Below are 27,338 nucleotides of genomic sequence, written 5' to 3'. Positions count from 1 at the left end.
CGGCTATTGGCCAAATGCTGGCAAATGGGACTAGATTAATTTAGTAGGTCTGGTCAGCATGGAAAAACTGGAATGCATGGTTTGTTTCAGTGAATTGTGCTGAGAAACATGTCACCAAGACATCTGTGAAGGCCGATATTGATAAGTCTTTCAGTCAACAAATTCAATGGGAATGTGGGATAGGTTAGAGGCCCTGAATATTCAAATCTGGTCCAATTTCTTGTGCTCCTGAAGAAGGAGGCGACCTGCTGTGAGATTAACACACTTTAAGGGGTGTCCCATTTTTGATTGAGATAAAGAGATTTCTTTCCCTGAAATATTGTGATATCTGCAGTGTTCTCAATCCCAGGGAACATTGAAGACTCGGTTATTGAAGATATTCCAAGATGCAGTCAACTCGGCTTTGTGAGGGGCAGGCCATGCCTCACAAACCTTATCGAGTTCTTTGAGGATGTGACGAGAAAAGTTGATGAGGGTCGAGTTGTGGATGTGGTGTATATAGACTTCAGCAAGGCATTTGATAAGGTTCCCCATGGTAGGCTCATTCAGAAGGTCAGGAAGAATGGGATACAGGTGAACTTAGCTGTCTGGATACAGAATTGGCTGGCCAACAGAAGACAGCGAGTGGTAGTAGAGGGAAAATATTCTGCCTGGAAGTCAGTGGTGAGTGGTGTTCCAGAGGGCTCTGTACCTGGGCCTCTACTGTTTGTAATTTTTATTAATGACTTGGATGAGGAGATTGAAGGATGGGTCAGCAAGTTTGCAGATGACACAAAGGTTGGAGGTGTCGTTGACAGTATAGAGGGCTGTTGTAGGCTGCAGCGTGACATTGACAGGATGCAGAGATGGGCTGAGAGGTGGCAGATGGAGTTCAACCTGGATAAATGCGAGGTGATGCATTTTGGAAGGTCGAATTTGAAAACTGAGTACAGGATTAAGAATAGGATTCTTGGCAGTGTGGAGGAACAGAAGAATCTTGGTGTGCAGATACATAGATCCCTTAAAATGGCCACCCAAGTGGACAGGGTTGTTAAGAAAGCATATGGTGTTTTGGGTTTCATTAGCAGGGGGATTGGGTTTAAGAGTTGTGAGATCTTGTTGCAGCTCTATAAAACTTTGGTTAGACCGCACTTGGAATACTGCGTCCAGTTCTGGTCTCCCTATTGTAGGAAAGATGTGGATGCTTTGGAGAGGGTTCAAAGGAGGTTAACCAGAATGCTGCCTGGACTGGAGGGCTTATCTTATGAAGAGAGGTTGACTGAGCTCGGACGTTTTTCATTGGAGAAAAGGAGGAGGAGAGGGGACTTAATTGAGGGATACAAGATAATGATAGGCATAGATAGAGTTGATAGCCAGAGGCTATTCCCCAAGGCAGAAATGGCTAACACGAGGGGTCATAGTTTTAAGCTGTATGGAGGAACGTATAGAGGGGATGTCAGAGGCGGTTTCTTTACACAGAGAGTTGTGAGAGCATGGAATGCGTTGCCAGCAGTTGCCAACAGTTGTGGAAGCAAGGTCATTGGGGATATTTAAGAGACTGCTGGACATGCATATGGTCACAGAAATTTGAGGGTGCATACATGAGGATCAATGGTCGGCACAACATTGTGGGCTGAAGGGCCTGTTCTGTGCTGTACTGTTCTATGTTCTATGTTCTATGTACACAACAGACCTTTGAAGGACAGGAGATTCAATATTTATTGGGAATGAACAGGAAAGGGGTTTTCAGGAAAAACAGATCAGCCATGATCTTTCTGAACTGAGCAGCACGCTTGAGGGTCTGAATGGCCAACTGCACTCCTTATCCAATGTGCTGTTCTCTCACTCTGCCCCTTGAAGCTGTTACAGAAATAAAGTAAGACCCTATCCACGCACAACCCCCTGCATGAAGCCGTTGCCCTTCGGGCACTTTTAACTCTTTCCCATCTCACCTTAAAACTATGCCTCTGGGTTGGATGCTGCCCATCCCAGGGAAAAGACCTTGACTCTTTATGCTGATTTACCATGATTTTATAAACCTCTATAAGGTCACCCCTCATTTGCAATTGTCTATTTTACTGTGTAGCGAGTGCAGCAATTTTTTCATACAGCACCCACAGCCAAAAGTGAAATTAATGATTAAGATTATCAGAAAAGGTGGTGTTGATAATGGGACAAATGTTAACCAGGCTGAGAGCAAATCTCCCCTCCTTCTCAATACATGTTCGGTGAAAATTCAGCACCAAATTGAGAGGGCAGTCAAGATTTATTGCTGCATCCGAAAGACAGCATTTTTGACTGTGTAGCGTTCTCCTCAAGTCTGTATTTTGTGATCATCTTTTAAACTCTCAAGGATCAGTACAACCTCCAGCTGATGGTCAGATAACAAATAGCCCGAACAGGGTACTGCTGAACTTAGAAACGCCTCTACAACTAGCTACATACCACAGGAGGAGGCAATGCAACTCTTCTAAGTTTCTACACAGTGACAGGAGAGCCCTGGTTCGCTAAATGGAAATAGAGAATAGAAATAATTATTTATTTTCAGGTTGGAAAGCTGTATTTAGTGGAATACCTCAGGGATCAGTGTGAGGCCATCAACAATTTACAATCCATATTAACGATTTGGATGAAGGGCTGAATGGTTTGGAGTTCAAATTGCTGGTACACCAGGGTAGTCATCCAATAAGATGTCACATAGAGACTGAACATCTACAATGGGGTATAGACAAGAGGATGTTAGTGAGCAGCCTTCGAGAAAGAAAATAAAACAGTACTATGTGGTTTATGGGAAGTTTTTTGTGTTATGGAAAGGGTAAAACAACAGTTAATTATATGACTGGAGATTAAATGCAGAGCTTGGTGCTATAGAGAGATTTGCCTGTCCTGATACATGAATCATTTACAGTTAGACTGAAGATGCAGTAAGTGATTTAGAAGGAAAATGCAGTGATATTGTTTCTTGCAAGAGTGTCAGGTATGATCTTAAGTATGCCTCTGCCCAGCACTTTGCTGAGACCACATCTGGTACACGATGTGCAGTTATGATGCCCTAAAATAGAAAAGAAAACACAACTGCCCTGGAAACTTTTCAAAGTTGTTTCTCTTTTCTCAGCCCTGGAATGAAGGCATTGTGTGATGGAGGTTTAACAGTGTAGGCCTGAGAATGAGAGGTGTTCTTAATGAGCATATAAGAACTTGAGGAGAGTATAGCTGGTGAATATCTGATGGATATTTGCTCTTGTGTAGGAGAATAAAACTGGGGAAGTAATTTTTTAAAAAATACGATTGGTCCTGAGGAAGGGTCACCGGACCTGAAACATTAGCTCTAAGTTTAGTTGATAGATGCTGCTAGACCTGCTACACTTTTGCAGAAATTTCTGCATTCCTTTACGAATAAAATTCAATAATTTTAACACATGTATTGTGAGACGTTAAATACATCATTTTTCAATTATACAGGCAAATATGAACATATATTTAAATCAAGTGGGGCATTTGTTACTAAGGGAAATGGCTCTGGTGCAGCAATGATGCACCGACATGGATCAGAGAATGTGATGAAAACATACAATTCCGACAATGTTTCAGGAGGACTGACATGGCCCAGTCTTGGTGTCAGTTAACGTTATTGTGTTATTCAACTCAGAGAGGGAAACAAAACTGTAACTTGCCTGAAAAACAAAGGCCTATTGCTCCCTCTCTCTTTCCTTGATTCTCACCACAACAACACCTGCATTTACCACTTGTGGAGGATTTCTGATGAGGATTCATTGGAAACTCCCATTGCCTGAAGCAAAGGGAATTCACCCAAATCTAACTGTTCCAGGAAGTAATCCCACTGAAAGCATCTTGTGTGAGCAGAATAACGTCAGAATCAGAATAACATTTGGGAAGGTAAAGCAGGGCAAGACTTATACACTTAATAGGGGGGCCCTGGGGATTTTGGCTGAACAAAGAGTCGACTTCTTGAAAGTGGAGTCACAGGGAGACAGGACATTGAAGAACACGTTTGGCATGCTTACCCTAATCATTCGGAGCATTGAGTATGGTAGTTGGGATGGTACATTGTGCCTGTACAGAATGTTGGTCAGAACACTTAAAAAATACTGTATACAATTTGGTTGGCTCTGCTAAAGGAATGATGTTGTTAAACTTGAGAAGGTGCGGAAAATATTCACAAGGGTGTTCGCGACTGGAGGGCTTGAGCTACAGGGAGAGGTAGAATAAGTTGAGGCTTTTTCCCCTGGAGTGTCGGAGGCTGTGGGGTGACATTTTAGACATTTTAAAAAATCATGAGGGGCGTGGATACTCTGAAGAGCCAAGGTCTGTTTCGCAGGATAGGGAAGTCCGAAAATAAATGACACAGGTTGAAGGTGAGAGGGGAACGATTTAGAAAGGATCTTAGGGGCAAGCTTTTCATGCAGAGTCTGATGAGTGGATTGAAAGTGGTGTCAGAAGAATTGGCGAAAGTGGGTGCAATTATACATTTTAAACGTATCCGGATGTCTACATGAATAGGAAGAGTTGCCAGGGATATGGGCCAAATGCTGGCAAATGAAATGAGATCAGATTAGGATATCTGCTCAGTGTGCACAAGTTGAACTAAATAGTTAGTTTCTGTGCTGTATGACATTTTTGTTTCTGTAAAAGGTGAGGAGAAATTCTAAAACGTCCTTTGGAGTGGAAATTTTCATCTCCAGAATTCTGTGGTGCCTCTCTGTTTATATTTATTCACAGCTGAGTTAGTGATCTATTTGAAAGACAAGTGAGCCACAGATGACAGGATCCAGACAGGAAAGTGGAGCTGAGACCACAAACAGATCAGTCACAATCTTACTGCCTGGTGGAGGCTCAAAGTGTCTAATGAGCCACCTGTACTCCTCAGTCCTATGTCCCCACATTCCATTCTGCCCCTCAAATCTGCTGTAGAGGAGCATTTGGAGATCATTTTCTCGTGTTACCCAGTGAATCAAAACAGAAGAGGTGATTCAGCCTCTGAAGACTATCGTTCATCGTTTGGTGTGAGACGGAAAATATTCCTGGTGAAAAAAGTAGTTGTCGCTGGCCTGACACGGGCCCCGTCATCTCTCTTTACACAAATTGCTCCTGTCTCCATTTGTTGGTTATGTTGTAGATCTAGATTCACTGAATACAGCAGCACCCCCACCCTGCCCCCCACCATACTGCACCCAGAGATTGCTCACAAATTCCTCTGGTGCCCCGACTGCAACATTCCTGAACAGAACTTGAAGGAAATTGCAGCCACTAACTTTCCAATAACAACGTGCAAAACATGAGAAATTGTAGTTGGTTATTCAGCCCCTCAAAACTGCCATTTCCTTCAATAAGATCAGGGCTGATTTGCTCTCTGCCTCATCTCCTCTTTCATACCCAATTGCTTGTAGCCCTCAACTCTCTGATGTGTCATAATCCATCAACAATCCTTCCCCTCAGCCTTCAAACATTTCAGTGATCTAGCTCCCCTGACGCTTTGGAGCAGAGAGGCCCCAAATCTCACTACCCTCTGCGAGATAGAAACATTCCCTACACATACACTGTGACATTTGGTATGCACAGAAGTTATGAACACAAGGTAACAGTGACTGGCACTGATGATGAAACAGCATTTGACTGAGAATGGTGTCACAGAACCCAAAGGAAAAGAAAATAACGTCATGGGAATGTGTTTTAAACTCCCCACTGGTTGGCTTCAGCCGTAGCACAATGGACAATGTTTATGACCGGTGGACATCAATCCTCTCAGTCCTGAGATGTCTCTGTAGGAGATCCTCAGTGTAACTTGCACTGCATAAACATCTTCAGCTGCTTCATCAAAGTCTTTCCCCGATCAAAAGATCAGAAGTGAGGATGATCACACAATATTCAGAACGATTGGTCATCCCTCAGTTCCTGAAGCAGTCTGTGTACATGTGGAGCAATACTGGATAACATTCATGCTTATGTTGTTGAAAGTGTCGGGAATATTCATGTAACAGTGTTGCTATGCACTGCTCATTTCATAGTAAAAATAACAAAAAAAAATCATCCAGCGCCCCAAATTGGTTTCACAGGAATAAGAGGAAACTATTCAGTCCATCAAAACTACTAGATCGTAAGAGGCACAGACCATTCACTCCCTCCTTTGGATTACACAGGAAGAGAAGGAATCTAGTCAGCACATTGAGCTGTTAAACAAGAAGCAGGGTAACACGATCAGGTCTGTGATCTTCTTCCCTGGGACCAGGAGTAGGCCATTCAGGACCTCAAGCCACATAAACAGAAATAGGAGGATGTCATTGATACTCTAACATGACAAACTAATGAAGTAGAGAATGCGCAGATTGGCTGCTCCATGTTGTTCCTCCTGGCTCCATTGTTAATCGTGCATACATGTTACTTTAACATGGTTTGCTGACAGAGGGGGGCGGGGGGTGCAGTGGATGGCTTTGCCATGTCTCACGGAGGCATCTTCTGTTTCCCAGAAGTCAGGCTGGTGTCCACACTGGAAGTCAGAATCCGGTGGGAATAGCTAACTGTTTCAGACCCAAGGCATTATGGTTGCTGACAGATTTGTGAACAACATGACATACAGTGCAGAGTCACACACCAACTGCAACGTAATGTGGCGAGAGCTCATTTAGAGCCTGGAACACTCTCTCAGCTAATTATTCTCTGAATTCTCTCCAACTTTAGGCCATTTAATATTTCCACCCACCCACCCCCCGCCCTCCCTTCCCCATGGAATGTAATTTTTTTCAGCCAACTCTGTGCAATGATGTTAAAGGTCCTCTGAAAAATTCACTATTCCCTTTGGTTCTCATTTGTTTATGTCACAACCATCGCCCTCCAGAAACTCCAGCAGGTTTATCAAACATAATTTATCTTTCTTGAATCTAGGCTGACTCTGTGAAATCATTTCATTATTCTCCGACAATCTAATTATTAATTTTTTTTTTAAAAATCAAATACGTCCCTCACAACTGACATCAAGTTATCTCCTGTTTAATTTTTCGGTTTGTTTCCACTACGGATTCTGTATAATCCAAGATGGTGGGTGCAATAAAATTGTAGCTGTTCAAGCTGCTCCTTTTATTGAGGTATTTTCACTGATGAACGTGATTTCCTCAATTTCTTAGAGCAGTAATTACTGTATTATATGCTGTTGCATTGTCTCGGAACTTTGAAATAAAATGATCAATACAAAGGTACCTCTAAAATGGGAGCAACTGAGAGACCAGGTCCAATGTGGTAGGTCATAAAAATATCAGTGAACCTGCACACCTGACTGACCAGGAAGTAAACTTTCCCAGCTGGTTCCCTGTGTTCTTTAGTTTAAAGTATCTCTGGTCGTCAGAGTTGAGTCGAAGTAAAATGAACAAAGTGAAATTCACAGCTGACCTTGGAGAAACCTTGGTATTGGAAGCTCACAGCAGGGGAAGAGCCAATTATCATTTTTGTCTAAACATATCCTGCTGCAAATCTACAATAGTGAGTAATGTGTTTTTCTTGTTTTTTTTTAAATTAAGGTCTACCTCGAGATTAAACTTTTCCAAAAATAGATAACTTAGGTTAGCCTAGTGTACTGATTTTAGAGCAGTAAGACTGTGCTATTTTATTGGACTGTAGATAGTTTAGGTGCTATGATGGCCTTTAGTAATGTGATGTGCTCTTCCTGTCAGATGTGGGAGATTAGGGAGAATTTCAATGTAATTAAACAGTATGCCTGCTGGAAGTGCATTTGGTTACAAATCCAATCGGATCACATGGATCGGTTAGAACAGCAGCAAGAAGCAATGAGGAATTTACAGGAGCTGGGGAATGTGATGGATGATTCTTTCAGGTGGTAGAAAAACTGCAGATACAGTCAGGTTGATAGATTATTTCTAGGAAATGTGAGAAGAGTAGACAGGTAGTGCAGGAGTCTCCTGTGTCCCTTTCCATCTCAAAGAAGTGTGCAGATGTGGATAATGTAGGGTATGATCTATTCTTGTGACAATGTAGAACTCAGAGCAAAGTTTCTGGTAGCAAGACTGGCTCGACTGTAATGAGACGGTTACGTCAGGTTCCAAGTGATCAATTGTGGCGGGGAATTATCAAATCAGAGACACAGACAGACGTTCCTGCAGCTGACCGCAATGCAACAGCATAGTGTGTTGCTGATAGGCTGCTCGGCCAACGTAGCCTGGGTAAGGTATAGAATATTCTCAGTGGTTAGAGAGATCAACAGGACGTTGTTGTTCACATTCAGACTAACAACACAGGATGAAAAACAGAGAGGAATGTAGGTCTGTGAGCATACTAATATCTGAATTACTCTCCATGCATTGGGCTAATCAGAATAGGAATAGGAGAATAGAGTAGATGACCACCAGCCTGAGTAGCTGGTGCAGCAGGGAAGGATACACATTTCTGGATCTTTGGAATCTCTTCTGATGGAGAAGTGACCTTTACAAGGAGGACAGATTGCACCTGAGTTGCAAGAGGGGTAATATTCTAGCAGGGTGAATTATTAGAGCCATCCAGCAGGATTTAAATTGGTAGGATTGTGAGGGGTTGCTGCAGGCTGGAGGGACCCAGAGACATAGTGAAAAAAGGGCAGTAGTCTATTGCTGGTGCAGTGAGAAAAAATAAAAGAGTAAGTCAAATAAGCAAGGAATGCAGGAGCAAAGCAGAAATTTAGTTAGGACTGTTAGGTTAAACTACAATTATTTCAATGCACGAGGCCCGACAGTGTCACAGATGAACTCGGGGCATAAGTTGTTGACACAGGATTGTGTTACCATAGCTAATAGAAATGTGGCTCTGGGATGGACAGGACTAGCCATTTAACATTCCAAGGTATAGATGCTATCAGACAGATAGAAAAGGCACAGAGAGTGAAGGGGAGGTGGGGTATTGGCGTTTTTGATGAAGGATAACATTCCGGTTGTACTTAGGGAGAATATTCCAAGGAGTAGGTCCACTGAAGGTATTCAGATAAAACTGAGAAATAAGAAAGGGATAATCACCTTATTTGGATTGTCCCATAGAGCCCCACACCCTCCACCCGCCAATCCAAATATTCAGTGTGAAATTAAGAATAAAGTCTGTAAGGATTTCACAATTATCTGTAAGGATAACAGGGTGGTCTTTGAAGGGGATTTTAACTTTTCATATATCGACTGAGGCTTCCATCGTGTTAAGGTATCGAATGGAGAGGAAGTTTTTGTGTGTGTGCAAGAAAATGTGCCTATTCAGTGTGTGGATTTGCCTCCAAAAGAAGGTACAAAACTAGACCTAATCTTGGGAAATAAGGCAGGGAAAGTGACTGAGTGGTCAATGGGGGAGCACTTTGAGTCCAAACTCAGGATTCTATTAATTTTAAAACAGCTATTGAAAAGGATATACCTGATCTAAAAGCTCAAATTCTAACTTTCGGCAAAGTCAACTTGAATGCTATCTGCCATGATGTTTCAAAAGTTGATGGGGAGTGGATGTTTACAGGTAAAGGGACAGCTTACAATAGGGAGTCTTCAAGAATTATATAACAAGAGTGCAGAAACAATATGTTTTGTTCAGGTGAAAGACAGTGCTGGTAGGTGTGGGGAATGCTGGATGACGGGAGAAATTGAGATTCTGATCAAGATAAAAAAGAACGGATATGTTAGTTACAGGCAGCGGGGATCGAGTGAATCCTGAGAGGAGTGGAAGGGCATTTGGAGTATGCTTCAGAAGGAGATCAGGAGGGCAAAAAGAGGACATGAGATGGCTTTAGTAAATTAGGTTAAGGAGAGGCCAAATAATTTCTGCAAATACACTAAGGTCGAAAGAGTAAATAAAGAGAGAATAGGGTCCCTTAAAAATCAGCAAGATCACCTTTTGTGTAGAACCACAGCAAGTGAGTGAGTTACTAAATGAACAATTTGCATCAGAGTTTTCTGTTGAAAAGCAAATGTACCCGAGGGAACTCGGGGAACTAAATAACAAAATCTTGAAGATTGTCCATGCTACTGAGAAGGAGGTGCTAGCCCATTAAAATGCATAAAGGTGGATAAATTATTGGGATCTGATCAGGTATATCCTACACATTTATGGGAAACTCAACAAGTTATTGACGAGCCTCTTACTGAACTATTTGTGTCATGGATAGCCACCGGTGAGGTGCTGGAAGACTGGATGTTGACGAACATAGTGCCACTATTTAAGAAAGGTGGTAAGGAAGTGCCAACAAACAAAAGACTGGTGACCATGAGATCAGTGATTGGCAAGTTGTTGGTGGGGATTCTCAAGGACAGTATTTATGTGTATTTGGAAAGGAAATGGCTGATTGGGGGCAGTCAACATAGCTTTGTGCGTGGGAAATCATGTCTCAATAACTTAGTTAAGTGTTATGTGAAGAAGTGATGAAAATGATTGATGGAGGCAGGGTGTTAGACGTTGCCTATATAGACAAGGGTAAGGCATTCAACAAGGTTCCACATGGTAGACTGGTTAACAATAGCAGGTCACATGGAATACAGGGAGAACTAACGATTTGAATACAAAATTTGGCTCAAAGGTAGAAGACAAAGCACAGTGATGGAGGATTGTTTTTAGAAATGCAAACCTGTGACCATTGGTGTGCTACAAGACTCACTTTTGTGTCCTTTTTTGTCATTCTAAAATGCTTTCTATTTTAATACAAGAATTATGGTCAATAAGTTTTCAGATGACACTAAAATTAGTGATGCAATGAATAATGTAGAAAGTTATCTCAGAGTAAAACGGGACTTTGAAGAGATGGGCTGGTAGGCCGAGGTATGGCAGTTTAATTTAAATAAATGTGAGGTGCTACATTTTGATCTGGCAAATCAGGGACACACTTGGTAAGGGGATGGGTAGTGTTGCTGAACAAAGAGAGCTTGGAGTGCAGGTTCATAGTTCCCTGAAAGTGGAGTCGGAGATCGACAGGATAGTGAAGGAGAAGACTGCTATTTTTTCCTTTCTTGGTCAAAAATTTGAGTATCGGAGTTGGGAGGTATTACAGTCATAATACAGCTGTACAGGACATTGGTTCGGCCACTGTTGGAATATTGTGTTCAGTTCTGCTCTACCTGCTGCAGGATGCGTGTTGTTAACCTTGCAACGATTCAGAAAAGAAATTGCAAGAATATTGTCAGGGCTGGAGTGTTTGAGCTATAGGTAGAAACTGAATAGGCTGGAACTATTTCCCCTGGAGAACTGGAGGCTAAGATGTAATCTTGTTGAAGTTTGCAAAATCATGAGTAGCATAGGTAGCGTGAATAGTCAATGTTTCTTTCCCCCAGGGTAAGAGAGTCTGAAACAAGAGGATGTAAGTTTTAGGAAAGAGGGAAAATATTTAAAAAAGAACCTAAGGGGCAATATTTTAAGGCAGGGGGTGGTGCATGTAAGGAATAGGCTGCCAGAGGAAGTGGTGGAGGCTGGTAACATATCAGCATTTAAAAATGAATTTGGATGGGTAGACGAAAAGGAATGATTTAGCGGGATATAGGCCAAATGTTGGCAGATAGGACTAGATTAACTTAGGATAGCTGGACATCATCGATGAGTTGTGCAGAAGAATTTTGTTTTTATGCTGGACATTTTTCGCTCTCTATCACTTTTCTCCGTCCGGTTTTAAATGCTCTTGGTCACAATAGCTACTTTCCACTCTGCAAGATACTCTCCAGAGCTTAAGGAGCTCTGAAGAACTTGGACCTTCCTCAATATTCAGGGATACGGCTCATCAAATCATGGAATTTTTAGTACAGAGCGATGTCATTGTGTGTGTGTGTGTGTGTGTGTGTGTGTGTGTGTGTGTGTGTGTGTGTGCACCAGCTTCTGAAACAGCTATTCAGCAAACTCAATTCTCCAGCCTTATCTACATCGCCCTCCAAATTCATCATGCGTCTGGTGCAAAAACTTACCAACCTTCGACAAAATGACTGTTTTGTGTGCTTCCTCTTTATGCTAATTTCCCACAGTTCCTCATCTTCACCTGTCATCCTACTCCCCACTATTTCGAAACGGTTTTCTGTTTTTCCCTTCACAGAGACAGAATATTGCATTTAGCATGCTGGGCTGAGCTAGCCTGTGTCACTTCATGAATATATTTGAGAATGGCACGCTGGCACATGATGGATATCTCACCCACTCTTGCATGGAATGTTCTAGAATGAAACCAGTTCACTTGATGCCCTTTGTCAGTATTACCCTCTCCTTGGTGCATACATGGCACACTCTCTCATTGTTCAAAATGCTTTCCTCTCTCAGTCGCGGTCACCTGAAATATTAATGGGTCTGCTCTGAATAGAAGCTGTTGACAATGTAACTGAGATAGTCAGGACTGCCAATGGTGGAGAATCTGAGATAACATAGTGTGAAGCTGGATGAACACAGCAGGCCAAGCAGTATCAGAGGAGCAGGAAAGCTTGACGTTTCGGGTCGGGACCCTTCTTCAGAAATCGGGGATGTGATTGGGATTCTGCAATAAATAGGGAGACAGGGGGAGGCGGATAGAGGATGGGTAATGGAGAAGAGCAGTTGAGAGCAGACAGGCAGATCAAAGAGGTGGGGCTATAGCTAGTGAAGGTGAATGTAGGTGGGGAGTTGGGTGGTATAAGTCAGTCTAGGGAGGACGGACAAGTCAGGAGGGTGGGATGAGGTTAGTGGGTGGGGGATGGGCATGGGGCTTGAGGTGGGAGGAATGGTAAGGGAGGCGGGGACTGGCTGGGCTGGTTTTGCCAATGGTCGGGGGAGGGGAGATTTTGAAGCTGGTGAAGTCCACATTGATACCTTTGGCCTGCAGGTTTCCCAAGTGAAATATGAAATGCTGTTCCTGCATCTTTTGGGTGGCATCATTGTGGCACTGCAGGAGGCCCATGATGGACATGTCATCCGAGGACTGGGGTGGTTTGGGGGTCGGTGGAACTGAAATGGTTCGGGACTGAGAGGTGTAGTTGATTGTTGCAAACAGAGTGTAGGTGTTCCACAAAGCAGTCTCCAAGCCTCCGTTTGGTTTCCTGGATGTAGTGGAAGTCACAGCGGGAACAGCAGATACAGTATATAACATTGACAGATGTGCTGGTGAACACCTGCTTCATGTGAAAAGTCTTCCTAGGGCCTGGGCGGAAATGGCGAAGGATGATCCATTGGATTTGGAGGTTGGTGGAGTGGTCCGTGATGATGAGGGGTGTACTGTTTTGGTTTTTATTGCGAATAGGGGGTATGAGAGATGAGCTGCGAGAAATGCGGGAGAAATGGTTGAGGGCATTTTTCATCACTGTGGAGGGGAAGTTGCGGTTTTTGAAAAAGAAAAGGGCATTTGGGATGTTCGGGAGTGAAATGCCTCATCTCGGGAGCAGATGTGGCAGGGGCAAAGGAATTGGAATTCCGGGATGGCGTTTTTACAGGAAGGTAAGAAGAGGAATATTCTAAGTAGTTGTGGGAGTCAGTATGTTTAAAATGGATATCCATTTCCAGGTGGATGCCAGAGATGGAGACAGAGAGGTCCAGGAAGGAGAGAGAGGTGTCAGAGATGGTCCAGGTAAACTTAAGATTGGGATGGAAGGTGTTAGTAAAATGGCTAAACTGTTCGAGCTCCTCATGGGAACACGACAATGTAAGTGAACAATTTTCTGTACCAGTCACGATCACAGCAACACCACTGTTGCTGGTGAAATTGACTGGGGGCATTGGGGATGAGGTGGCCTAACAGTGTTATTTCTCAACTATTTATCGAAGGATCCAGGCAATGACCCACACCCTGATTCAATAAAATTGCTGGTTCGGTGAAACTATTAAGCCATCGTTGATCGTCAGAAAAACCCTCTCGGCTCACTAACATGCTTTAGGGAAAGAATTGTGCCATCCTCACCTGGTCTGGCCTACATGTGACTCCAGACCAACAGCGATGTGGTTGACTCTCAACTGCCTTTTGGAATGATCAAACCACCCACTCAGTTACTGCAATCACTACAAAGTCACAACAAAATGGAACAGAACAAACGTATGTGCCAGCCCATAGAGTGCAGTGGTTCAAGAAAGCAGCTCACAAACACCTTGTCAAGGGCAACCAGGAAAGGGAAATAAATGCTGGCCCAGTCAGTCAGACCTACAAATCATTTATGAATACATGAAGATGACCATTCCTTATTTTAAACAGAGGCTTGGATGTATATCTACCTGGGCAAGATATTCAGGAAGATAAAAACAGATGAAAAACTGTAATTAATTTCACATAGTATTTCCATGACACCTGATCATCAACAAGCCCTTTCTTTGCTTATTATGCTCTAGCTCTCTTTTTCTCATTTATTCAGCTCATTACTTCTCCCCTTCAAAACAAGCATCCCAGTCACCAGCATAAATCACATTATTTGCCAGGTGACTTCTGTTCTGATGTCAGTTTATTGGACTCAAAATGTTAACTCTGTTTTATTTTATTGGAGCCAGCCCAACCTGCTCAGTTTCCTCATTATTTTGTTTCTTTATCTTTCAGATTTCTGACATCGTTCTTTCTTTGAGTGAAGCTTTCGTTTAATTTCATGGAATGTTGATATCACTGGCAAGGGAAGCATTTGTTAACCATCATTAATTGCCTTTGACTGTGACCCTTCCACAAGCCATTATGGAACCAAAAACATTATTCTGTGCCTGAATACACACTTGATCCACACAAGGTAATAACGTTAGATTTTTTTACTGAAGCGTATCAGTGTAATGAGATTTTTTTTGACAAAATGCTGGTGGTTTTATGATTGAATTTAGTGACATTCTCTTTTGCTCCAATTCTAATCAATAGAATTTAAATTCTGCCAACAATTCTTATAGAATTTGAAAGAGTATCATTATTATAATAATCTGTGCCTCTGAATTACCTGTCCAGTGACTTAACTACTCTAACATGGTTAGATAGTTACTTATATATCGTTACTATCGTTGCTTACATTCCAGACAAGAACAAGGGTTGATCAAATTATTTATAACTTGGAAGTCTAGCCAGAAGAGAGCTGGAACCATAAAGTCTGAATTTTACCAAGGCATAGATCATGGTTCATTCAGCAACAGCACAGAGACAGAGGTGGATAGTGGGAATATTATGAAGCTAATAATGGATTTTGTGATGGGGACAATCGAGAGACATAAGTCTAAAAAAGCCCTCAATGTTGTGGACAAGCCTTGTTCTCAGTTGCTTGTGGAGGATGAGCCTGAGATTCATGGATATTGAAGCGATGCTTTAATTGAAACTGAGGATAATTGTTTTCATCTTTTCCAAATATTGATAACAGAAACAGCTATAGAGTTGAATATTCTTTATGAAATTAATCACTAGCAGAGATAGAGAAACTTACCGGGAACACCAACAACAGCGAGAATGGGATAGTAACCCGCCTGAATAATCAGCAGTACACCTAGTATCCGATATGGTAATGTTGGCCAAGATGCGGCAAGATAGTAAAGACCCGAGGATAAACCCCTGTCCATTGTTGTAACATTCCAGTCTATTGTTGTCAGATTCTGATCCATTGTTGTAACATTCCAGTCTATTGTTCTGAGATTCTGATCTATTGTTGTAACATTCCAGTCTATTGTTCTCAGATTCTGATCCATTGTTGTAACATTCCAGTCTATTGTTCTCAGATTCTGATCCATTGTTGTAACATTCCAGTCTATTGTTCTCAGATTTTGATCTCCTCTGCCTCTCTCTGCAGCTACTGATCCCTGTTCGTGCTGTAGCTAATGCTCCTCCTCGTACTAAGGGAAAAGACATTTAAAGGAGCCCCTTAATAATAGGGAAGGGAAAGCCTCCTGTGACACAGTTAGAATCCACAGAGATTGACATCAATCACAGTCACTGAACAAACAGTTCCAGTTAACGCCTTTCAATATGGCACGTTCAGTTCACAATAACAACTGGGCTGGTTTGGATGTTAACATCGTTGGCTATTGGTCTTATATCACATCACCAATTGCTCTAACAAAGTCTGTGGTAATGGAGAATGATAGATATTTTCATTTTGCCGTCTAAATGATTCTGCCTTGTCCATGCGCAATGCTGTAACCATCTGCACCAACAAGCTCTAAAAAAAAACACAACCAAAATGTTATCGCTGTGCAGACTACTTCGACACAACCACAAAGAAAATGTCGCTGGGCATAGTTGGCCCTGACCTTGCAGAGGGAGTGTGGATGTCTCACTGCTGTAATAAAGCAACATTGTGTCTTCAACATGCAGAGTTTTTCATTGAGTTTTTTGTGCTTTAAAGTAACATTTGCATTTCCTGATTCAGTTTACCAAAACCAAAGCCAAGTGTGGTGTGTACAATGATGTTGTTCATTAATGCCCATGGACTAAAGAATCAGGGACAGAATGAATGAGACATTGGTTTGGAGACAGAGAGGAATGGGGGCAGTGGCTGTAGAGACTGGAGAGGAGGACAGTGATATCCCAATGCCACCAGTATTTAGCTAGTATTTTTTCTGCCAGATGGAATGAAATGTAATGCAGAGGAAGACAACAGGTTATACTTGGGAGATGGAATGCCAAACAACAATGTGAACAGAGCATGATAACTTTCAATGTGATGTAGGGAATCATATCATCCGTATACACTGTTTAATCATGGGGAATGCAGATTGATAAGATTGTTCATGTTTGTACAGGATATTCAGAATTAAAAGCAGGCAAATATTTCAAAATGTTTGGAGGGAAAAAGAGAATGGCATATAATGGTAGGGATGCAGCTCATGCCCAGCTGGTGCAGAGATGATGGCCTGAGTGGCCACCACCTTTGCTGTAATTATTCTGAGATATGCATGAAAACGTTTCAGAGCCTGAGAGGACAAGCTTTGTCAGTGAAGGGCACAGACTGTGCCGCCGTGAATCTATTTCTGTTGTCTCAGGAAGTGTGGCTGCCTCAAAATGTATTTCCAATTTCCTGAAATTCATGCATTTAGGAGGGTGATAGCAAGTAAGTAATTCTTCTTTGAAACTTAAAGAAGAAACAGAGTCTGGAGTAATACAAGTGTAACTGACACAACAGCTCTAATGGAAACAGGAATGGAGCATATTGTCCAAATATAGCCAGGTTCAACATCTGGACCTGTCAAGCAAAGCAATATGTCAGAGATTATGGAAGTCTGAATTACAAACATAAATTGGTGGAGAAATGTAAAAATGAGACAACATCTGGAGACAGATTTAGAGTTAACAAAGCAGGTCTGGTCAGTGAAGGACATACATAATGGGCAGTAGGTACAGGTAGACTACTGAAAAAAACGGACCTTGGTACATGAGTCCTTAGATTCCTGAAAGTGTCAGCACAGATAGACAGGTTGTGAACAGGCCTGAACTGGGGCCATGTCCTTGTAAGGTGAATTGTCAGAGGTACCCTAAAGGTCTTATCCAGCCTAGCAGTGGGTGTTGGACCCTAAACAGCAGAGGCTGGCGCAAAAGTTCAAGACAGCAATTTAAATAGACAAGGCAGGCAAGAGCATGGCTGGAAACTCGGTAAAACTGATGAATTAAACTGTCTTTATTTCCATGCAATGGGCCTGACAGGTCAGGCAGATAAATTCAGGGCATAGATGGGGACATGGGTATTGGGACGGCAAACATATTACAGAGAAAAAAAAAGCTAAGGGGAAGAAAGGGCGAGCTGCTCAATGTTCAAGAGGACAGACGCTACAGGTAGGTTAGAAGGGGAGGCAAGGTAGGAGGGGAGAGATATTTTTGATGTGGTAAAACATGACGGCAGTGTTTACGTAGAATATTCCCGGGGTTTGCCCAGCAAAACTACTTTAACAGAGCTAAGACATAAGAGTGGGTGATCGCTTTGATATAATCGGTCTACACGCGCCCAACAGTCAGTGAGAAATTGAGGAGCAAATATGTTGAGAGATCTTAAATATCTATCGGAATAATAGGAGTTTAATGGTAGGGGATTGCAATTCTCCAAACCGAGACTGATATTGAATAGTGTTAAGCACTTTAATGGAAGGAATTTGTTAAGCTTGTTAAAAAGAAAACACTCCCTCAAAAAAAAGTAGATAGCCCAACTGAAGAAGGGGCAAAACCTGATCTCCACATGTGAAACAAGGTCAGCAAGGGACTGATGTGGTATTGGGGCAGCACTTTGGCAAAGTGAACATAATTTTATTAGTTGGAAAATAGCTGTGGTAAAAGATTGGCCTGGTCCACAAAATAAAGTTATAAAGTAGGTCAAGAGCAATTATGATGGTATTTGATGGGAATTTTCAAAAGTTGGCTGGGGAGGCTATTTGCAGATAAGAGCAGCATCAGGCAAGTTGAAAGCTTTCAAAAGCAAGAGCTCAAAGCTGACATGTTCTTGTTGGTGTAATGGACAATGCTGACAGAAGTATTAACACTGAATTGCTCGTTATATAGAGGCTCTGTTTAAGAAAACGGGGACACTGCTGGATCAAATGAATCCCTTGAGCCCTGTAGGAGTGTATGAATAAATTTTATGAAGGAAATCTGGATACCAAAAATGGGACATGAGATAACTTTGGCCAATAAGGTTCAGGAGAATCCAAAGAGCTTTGACAAGGGTATTAAAGGCAAAAAAGTGAGTGGGAAGAAAATAGGGATTCGTACAGATCAATGGGGTCACCGACATGGACAACCACAGGAGGTGGGTGAGATGCTGAACAGTATTTCACATCAGTACTTACTTTGGAGAAAGAGCAGTAAATCCAGGGAAATAAAGAGTGATGCCTTGAAAAGAGTCCACACGACAGAAGAGTGATGTTGGGGTAGGTCCTAAAAAGCTGAATCAACTGCATCTGAGGACTTTGCTGGATCGAAGGATGAATTTGTTGGACCCTGAGCTCAAGCACAGGAGGATGTGGGGTGACCATTTATAAGCTTATGAACGCCTGAGCAGTATAGATAAGGTTAAAAGACAACATTGCCCCCCGCCCCCCAGGGTAGGGGAGTCCAAAACTAGAGGGCATAGGTTAGAGGTGAGAGGGCAAAGATTTAAAGGAGACCTGAGAGGTAACATTTGCCATGCAGAAAATGGTGCACATATGGAACAAGCTGCCAAAGAAAGCTGCAAAATTGAAAAGATAACGGGGCAGATACATAGACAGGAAAGTTTTGAAAGGATATGGGCCAAACTCAGGCAAATGTGATTAGCTCAGTTCAGGAAACCTGGTCCTTGTGGATGAGTTGGGCCACATGGTCTGTTTTCGTACTGCAAAATTTCATAACTCCAACTGCTGGAGAAAGAGATGACTAAGATAAGACATGTTGCAGAGATTGAAGCAAGTTACAGAAATGTGGATTGTAGTCAGGATTGGAATATATTTCAAACATATGGAAGGATTGTAGAGAAGGGAGGTGGTGACAGGAATAGGAGCAGTTAGAGGAGTTGGAATGGTTGAAGACTCTGGCCCACAATGGTCCAAAGACACACAGTCATGCAGGGGCAACACAGAACAGAAAGATCAGAGGCAGCATTACCACCATATTGTGGGGGGTTTGCTCTCACTTCTGTTATGTTAATCTTCACAAAGGCAGCACAGGCCTGGAATGATAACTGCCAACTTCCAATGCTGTCTTTGGAAGGCATAGTGCAAAGAAGCTTAAAGTAGGCCTCCCATGACAGAGTAGTGAATGAGTTTGGCTCAGTAATTAGGGAAAGAAATTTGCCATTCTCACTTAGCCAGGCCTACATGTAATGTCAGACTCACAGGAATGTGGTTGGCTCTCAACTACCCTCTGAAATGGCACAGCAAGCCATTCAGTTCAAAGCAGTTAAGGCTGGATAATACATGCTGGCGAGGCAGAGACATTCAAAGCTTAGGAGTGAATAAATAATAACTGGAACCAGTGTCCTGGATAATCATGTCAGTAGGTTTATGGACAGGCCTGTAAACTGACAGGATGCTGGGACTGGGTTCAGGTGAAAGGTGATTTCCAGGCCAAAACAAAAGCTGAAGCATTAGAGCAGCACGGTGATGTTGCTGAGGACAAGCAGAACGGGACAGGAAGCAACAGAGTTTCACTAAAACTGTACATTTGTGAACCGGAATGTGTCAGGGAATTTTGATAAAATGTACCTGATACTGTTCCTTTTTGGCATAGAGGATGTATGTGCAATAAGATCATGTCATTCGTAGAAGAGCTCAGACATTGATTCTGTTAGTGTTTCTTTGAATAACATATTATGCAACAGGCTGGGGACATAATGTCCCAGATCGGCCGTTGTCTAAAGAGGCTGAGTGAATGAGTAATGTCACACCGAGAGATCCTTAGGGAAATTAAGCAAAAGTGGAATTCAAAGGGATTATGAAGTTTTGAAGTGATCACATAAATTATAAACAACAATCAGAAGCAGAAGAAAGCCTATTAGAGCAGCTTGAGAGGCGAACTGACCAACTTAAACAGGATAAAGAGACTGAAATGTATGTCTGCAAATGAACAATGAAAAACGTTTGAAGGAACAGCATAAAATATTCTTAAAAAGGACATTCCATTGAAACTGACAAAACCTCAGCAAGAAAATCCTATGTGGATGTCACTCAGGGCGTAAAGTTTCACATTTGATGAAGAAAGGCTGAGAAGATAACCAGAAAATACCGAACAATTCTGAAGAGAAAACATGTGTTTCAGAAAATGAAAATGGGCTCTCAAAATATAGTAGTAGGTGTTAAAGGGATCGCAAGGGGTCTCCTCACAGGAGGAGCATAGTAGGAAGAAGAATCATTTCTGGGGTTCTATGAGATGAGAGGAACAGGGAGAGTTGAAAGTGCTGGAGGTGTTGACAGTGTTACAGAGAGTGGTAAGGGCCTGTTGCAAAGCCAGTATGAGTTGCTGCAGTATTTGCAGAGGGTGAGATAGAAAATATGCCCTTTTATTTCTTGGGATAAGGATGTCACTGAATGGACCAGAGTTCAGTGCTTATTGCTGATTGCATTGGGCAAATGCTAACGGGTAGTTAAGAGTCAGCCATTTTGTTCTGGGTCTGTAGTCACATGTAGACCAGGCCTGGTCAGGTGTCCTTCCCTAAACGGCATACATGAATGAGTTGATTTTTTTGTTTAACCGATGATCGTCAACGGACACATCACTACAGATTGTTTTGTTCAGTTCTCGCACAACGGGATTTAAACCCGGGACCACAGAACATTATCTGTGTCTCTGGATTAGCAGCCCAGCAGTATTATCACGAGACTGTGGCCGGCTCCATCATGGAGTTGGTTGTAGAGATATGGAGTGTTACAGAACATGAAAACCATTACAAGTGAAGAGTATGTTGTTGATCCAAACTGGCTTCCGAGATGGAAAGTGTCAAAGGGGAATGAGATGCAATAGAGATCCACAGGGCAGGAGGTGATTAAACAGGTTCGATATTGTGAGGAGTTGTCACAATAGGAGGATGTTAGGGCTTCTGGTCAGTTTCAGAGATTAGGAATGCTATAGGGATTGGACAAAGACACAGTAATGAGGGAGGGTTTTGTTTTTCGAGGAAGCGAAGCCAAGACATATGCAGAACTGAACCTTCACAAAGCTCACAAAGACCACACACACAAATAACCACAATAAAGATCATCTCCACATTCATGTCAATTGTGCGCGATGTTACTGCTCAAATCTCCACAGGACAAAAACCTGCTCTCCACACAAGATTGACTATTTACAATCCATTTGATGAAAATCAACTTATCACAAACTACTGATCATTCGAAGTCCACAGGATAAATAAAATTTCCCTACAGGTCATTCACGATTTGTAATTTACAGCATATGAACCAGCAGTGCACACAGAATTATCCATTTATATTATGAGAAGGATGTGGTGGCTTCAAAGAGGGGGATAAAAGAGGTTAACCAGGAGGTTGCCTGGATGAGTGTATTAGCTCAAAGAACAGGTTGGACCAACTTAGGACTGTTTCTGCTCGAGCGTCAGAGATTGAGGGGACGTGTTGGAATATATAAAATTGAGAGGCGGGATAGAATGAATAATCAGAGTCTCTTCCCTCAGGTGGAAATGTCAAGTACAAGAGGGCATAAGTTAAAGGTGAGATGGGGTAAGTTTAAAGCACATGTATGAGTTTTTGCACAGAGGATGGTAAGTGCCTGGAACATACTGCCAGGGGAGGTGGTTGAAGCAGAGACAATAGTAATGTTTTAGATGCATTTAGATAGATGCATCAACAGGCAGGGAACAGAGCGATATGGATCATGTGCAGCCAGGTGGCATTGGTTAGGAATAGCATCATGGTCATCACAGATATGGTGGGCTGAAGGGCCTTTTCCTGTTTTGTATTATCCTATGTCCTATCCACCAACTGGCTCAAGGTTTAAAGTTAAACAAAGAACTGTAAAATCTGAAGATCTGAAACAGAGCAGAAATTGGTCGAGAAGGTAAGTAGTTCTGGCAGCATTTGTGCAGAAAATTGAATTCTTCAGAAACTAAAGAGAGACACAGAAGCACACACACACAGAGACACGGCTAACCATTTAAAATCCGGAGTAAATTCAGTTCCCCACAGAGAAATTAAAACCAGCTCTGCACACACAACTGACCAGAGTCCACAAGGCCAATTGCAGCTTTCAGACAGAAATGACCACAGACCACAGAATAAAAACAAGCTCTCCACACAAAACTGACCATTTACAATCTGTAGGATTAAACAACTCCACACACAAAACTACCTGTTCACAGTCCTTAAGACAAATAGAATCTCCCCACACAGTATTGGCCATTCTCTGGCCACAGGTTGGGAACCAGCACAACTGATCCACATAGCCATTCGAAATCCAGGAGTTATACCCAAACCACAGGCATAATTTGCCAAATACAATTTTCAGGAGTAAACCCACTCCCCACTGGTGCAGGGTTAAAATAAAAAGTAAATGAAGAGAAGAAAGGGAAAAGAGAACGGTGGGTTTAGAATCTCCTCAGTTCAGGGGAATGACTGAGAGCTGGCTGGACATAAGCAGTTTACTGTGAAGGAGTAAGTAAAGGGTGACTTGGTACGGGATACCGGCCCCGGCGCAGTTCATTCACATGGAGTTCTTTCACACCCAAAAGCAGTTTGCCACAGAGGACTGGCCAAGAGCAGCTCACCGGTTGGAAACAACTCCCGACACAGGCTGGACTATATGCAGTCAGCACAGAATAGTGGACATGCACTGTCCACAGAATGATAAATAATAAATACTCATTACACTCAGGAAACTGAATGTTTGCTCCCCAAATTCTTTAAAAATATATCATTCCACATTTGAACAACTGCTGGCAGTCCACAGATAAAAACAATCACAACTGAACATGTAGAGAGCTGACCACTCAAAATCCACAAGAAAATAAAGTACAAATCTGTATACAGAATTCTTTGAGGAAGTAATGAGCAGGCTAGACCAAGGAGAGCCAATGGATGTTATCTACCTGAGCTGCAAGAAGGTTTTTGATAAGGTGACACACAGGAGGCTGTTGAGTGAGATAAAGGCCCATGGTGTTAGAGGCAATGTGCTGGCATGTATAGAAGATTGGCTGTCTGACAGAAAGCTAGAGTAGGGATAAAGGGAACTTTCCCAGGATGGTAGCCAGTGAGGAGTGGCGTTCTGTAGGGGTCAGTCTGGGTCCACAAATTTTCACTTCGTATATTAATGATCTTGATGAAGGAATTGTGGGAATTCTGGCTTAGTTTGCAGATGATACAAAGATAGGTGGAGGGATAGACAGTATTGACGAGGTGAGGAGGCTGCATATGGATTTGGACAGGTCGGGAGAGTGGACAAAGAATTGGCAGATAGAGTACAATGTGGGGAACTGTGAGGTCATGCACTTTGGTAAAAAGAATAAAAGCACGGACTATTTTCGAAATGTGGAGAAAATTAAGAGGTCTGAAGTGCAAAGAGACTTGGGAGTCATAGTCCAGGATTCTCTCAAGGTAAACTTGCAGATTTTCTGAAGAAGGGTCTAGGCCCGAAACATCAGCCTTACTGCTCCTCTGATGCTGCTTGTCCTGTTATGTTCATCCAGCTCTACACCTTGTTATCTCAAACTTGCAGGTCGAGTCTGTTGTAAGGAAGGCAAATACAATATCGGTAATTATTTTGAAAGAGTTGAATATATCAGCAGGGATGTACTACTGAGGCTTTATAAGGCACTGGTCAGGTCACATTTGGAGTATTGTGTGCAGTTTTGGGACCCATATCTTAGGAAGGATGTATTGGCCTGGAGCGGGTTCAGAGAAAGTTCACGAGAATGGTCCCAGGAATGGAAAGCTTAACATATGAGGAACATTTGAGGACTCTGGGACTGTACTCATTGGAGTTTAGAAGGATGAGGGGGGATCTAATTGAAACTTTCAAAATACTGAATGTCCTGGACAAAGTGGATATTGGGAACATGCTTCGATTGGTAGGAGGGTCGAGGGCCTGAGGGCACAGCCTTACAGTAAGGGGAAGACCTTTAAGAACGGAGATAAGAAAAACTCCTTCAGCCAGCGAGTGGTGAATGTATGGAATTCAGTGTCACAGAAGCCTGTGGAGTCCAGGTCTTTGAGTACATTTAAGACTTAGATATGTTCTTGATTATGAAGGGGATCAAGGGTTGCGGGGGAAAGCAGGGGAATGGGGTTGAGGAACTTACCAACCATGACTGAATGGCAGAGCAGCCTCAATGGGCTGAATGGCCTGTTTTCTGCTCCTATGTCTCGTGGTCTTATGGTCTTTTCTGCAGAGAATCATATCAGGACAGGACAGATGTACGGAGAGAAACTGTTTTGCTTTGGGCTATATTCACCGGAGTTTTGAAGAATGAAGGGGCATCTCAGACAAATGGAAATAATTCTGACAATCTAAACAGGGTATCGCAGAAATGTATTGCAGATGAATAGCCTGTCCAGAATCAGGGTTGCCGTCTAAAGGTCTAAGGTAAGCCATTAAAGACTGGGAGCTGGAGAAACTTATTCAGCCAGAGATTGGTGATCCTGTGAAATCTCCTCTCTCAGTACGCGGTTGAAGCAAATGCATTGAATGCTTGCAAGAAGAGTTATGTGCAGTAGTTAACAGTGAAGCGTCAACAGGGGGATGGGTAAAAGAGGACACTGAGCTCAGCCTTCAGGCATATTAATATCGAACAGTAGGGCAGGCTTGAAAAGCTGAATTACCTACTCCTGTTTCAGGTTTCTATGTTTCCTGTCAACCCCAGTGTATAAACAAGCTACCCTGAATTTGGAAAGCAGGAATAAAGATAGAAGACAACGGAAAAAATGAGACAGAAGCAGAGTTAAATGTTCTGCTCAACATCTTTTCATTAGAACTGATAAAAGTTGGAAATACAACACATTTTTCGGCAAGTAAACAAGAAAGATGATGGAAAATGTAACAAAACTTCTGTGAACCACCCCACTGAGACAAATATTCATCGCTGTAGTATAACAGGTCATTCTGCTCTTGCACATTGCTTAGGGCAGCATCTTTTATTTTATGCTGTCCAATCCACATGAAGGCCCATAATAATTCCCACATTCTGTTTCACACAGCAACATCCTCTGGGTGATGTGAAAATTTGTGAATGACAAGATCATCATTTATAATTTCCTGCACAAACGTGATTCTGCATTTTTTCCTCTTTTCCTTATCCAGTGTTTGTGAGGGAGCGGCAGAGAATTCACCGACCTGCAACATTACCTGCCTGTGCAGGTAAATAAAATAAAATGGGATGTCCCAGACTTTATTGTCGAGTGACACTGGCAAGGGACGCAGCTACACCGAGGACGCTATTACTGAGGGAGATCCAGGATTTAGATCCAACAACACTGAAGGAACAGCGATATATTTCCAACTCTGAATGATAAATGATTAGAGGGGGATTTGTGGCAGTAATTTTCTCATGTTATCTGTTGTCATTGTTCTTCCAGATGGAAGTAAACCCTCACTGGAATGACTGGAAGATTCAGGGTGTGTGTTCTGTTTGTAATCAGGAATCCATTTTAATTTGGATACTCCACAAGAAGAGCAATAAATCTTCATTTCCTGACTGTGAATTGTGTCCCAGCCTGATCGATGCAAGTTCTGAATCCCAACCACGAGAACACCAGTGATGCTGAGAGTAACCCCTTGTGACCTGATTTGAACACACCCTTGTGTGATTTCTTCACATTAGAACCACCTTCACCAGAAATGTTTCTCTCTCTAAACTTTGAAACATTTCATATTGTCGTTTGGGTTTCTATGTGAAGAAAGTTGAGCTGTGATAATCTGATGGTGATCAGCAGATGTACTGCAGGAAGATTGTGAACAGGCTTATGCTAATCGGGGCCTGTTCTGAGGCACTGAGCTGCAGTGAAGAGACGGCACTTAAAAAGACGTCGTTCAACTCGTCTGATTCCAGAGGCTGGGCTAGACATGACCAGGAGCTTCTTGCTGATTTTTTTGTTTTTTTTTTCAGGGCTTTGACTCGAAGAGACAATAACACAAATCATGAGTGCGCACTTCACTTGGAGTTGGTCATAGGATAGCACAGTGACTGTGAGTAAAATGACAGAAAGTTCCAGCAGACAAAAGAGGCGACACAAAAGCAGCCTCCTAAGGGAAAATGTGTTTCCTTTACCTGTAAAATTCGCTGCTTCACAAAATGGGGCAATTGAGTTGAAGCAGTGATGGTGGTTATCTTTCACTGGCTGTTCGTCTTGTGAATGCTACCTGGCCATATTATCACCACAACCACAATGGATAATGTGTGTAACTGCCACTCGGAAAATTGCAGGTTCGGTTCCCTTTCTGAGTTGAGCGCAATTCACACACTTCTTCAGACTTCCAAACTCATCGTTCTACTTGTCCTGAAGCCGTGATGAGCTTCGAATTCCTGATCTGCAGGAACGGGGATCCTTTCAATGTCTCTCATCAGTAAATTTCACTTAAAACATCAGAGTCAATGTCCCAGGGTCGCCAGAGGAGGGGAAGCCGAAATAATCCCATAAACTGCTCAGATGCATCTTTCAATTTCCCAAAACCACTGACCCAACCTCTCCGATTTCTGGGAATGAAAAGGAAATGAAACAGAAAAGCCAGTTTCGGCTTTGTGAATCTTTAGGAACTGTTGGGGAAGCAGAATCAGGTGAGATTGAAAGGCGAATTGTCCAACTGAGCAGAATCAAGGCACCTTCCCCTTTTTAACAAGGCTGGGACATTGGCTCTGATGCTCTCAGGGATATGACCTGATCCGAGACATTGAACAGCTTCCCATCAGGTCTGCTCAGCGTTTGCTGTTGTCACTGTCAGGGACAATAAATTCTGATTTCCTCAGCGGGAATCAAACCCAGGCCACTGTGCTTAAAAAAAGGAGCATCGAATCCTAACCACTGGTCCACCAGGCATGACGGCAGAAATA

Source organism: Stegostoma tigrinum, unplaced genomic scaffold (genome assembly GCF_030684315.1).
Source record: "Stegostoma tigrinum isolate sSteTig4 unplaced genomic scaffold, sSteTig4.hap1 scaffold_86, whole genome shotgun sequence".
NCBI lineage: Eukaryota > Metazoa > Chordata > Chondrichthyes > Orectolobiformes > Stegostomatidae > Stegostoma > Stegostoma tigrinum.
Note: the sequence above shows the minus strand (reverse complement) of the source record.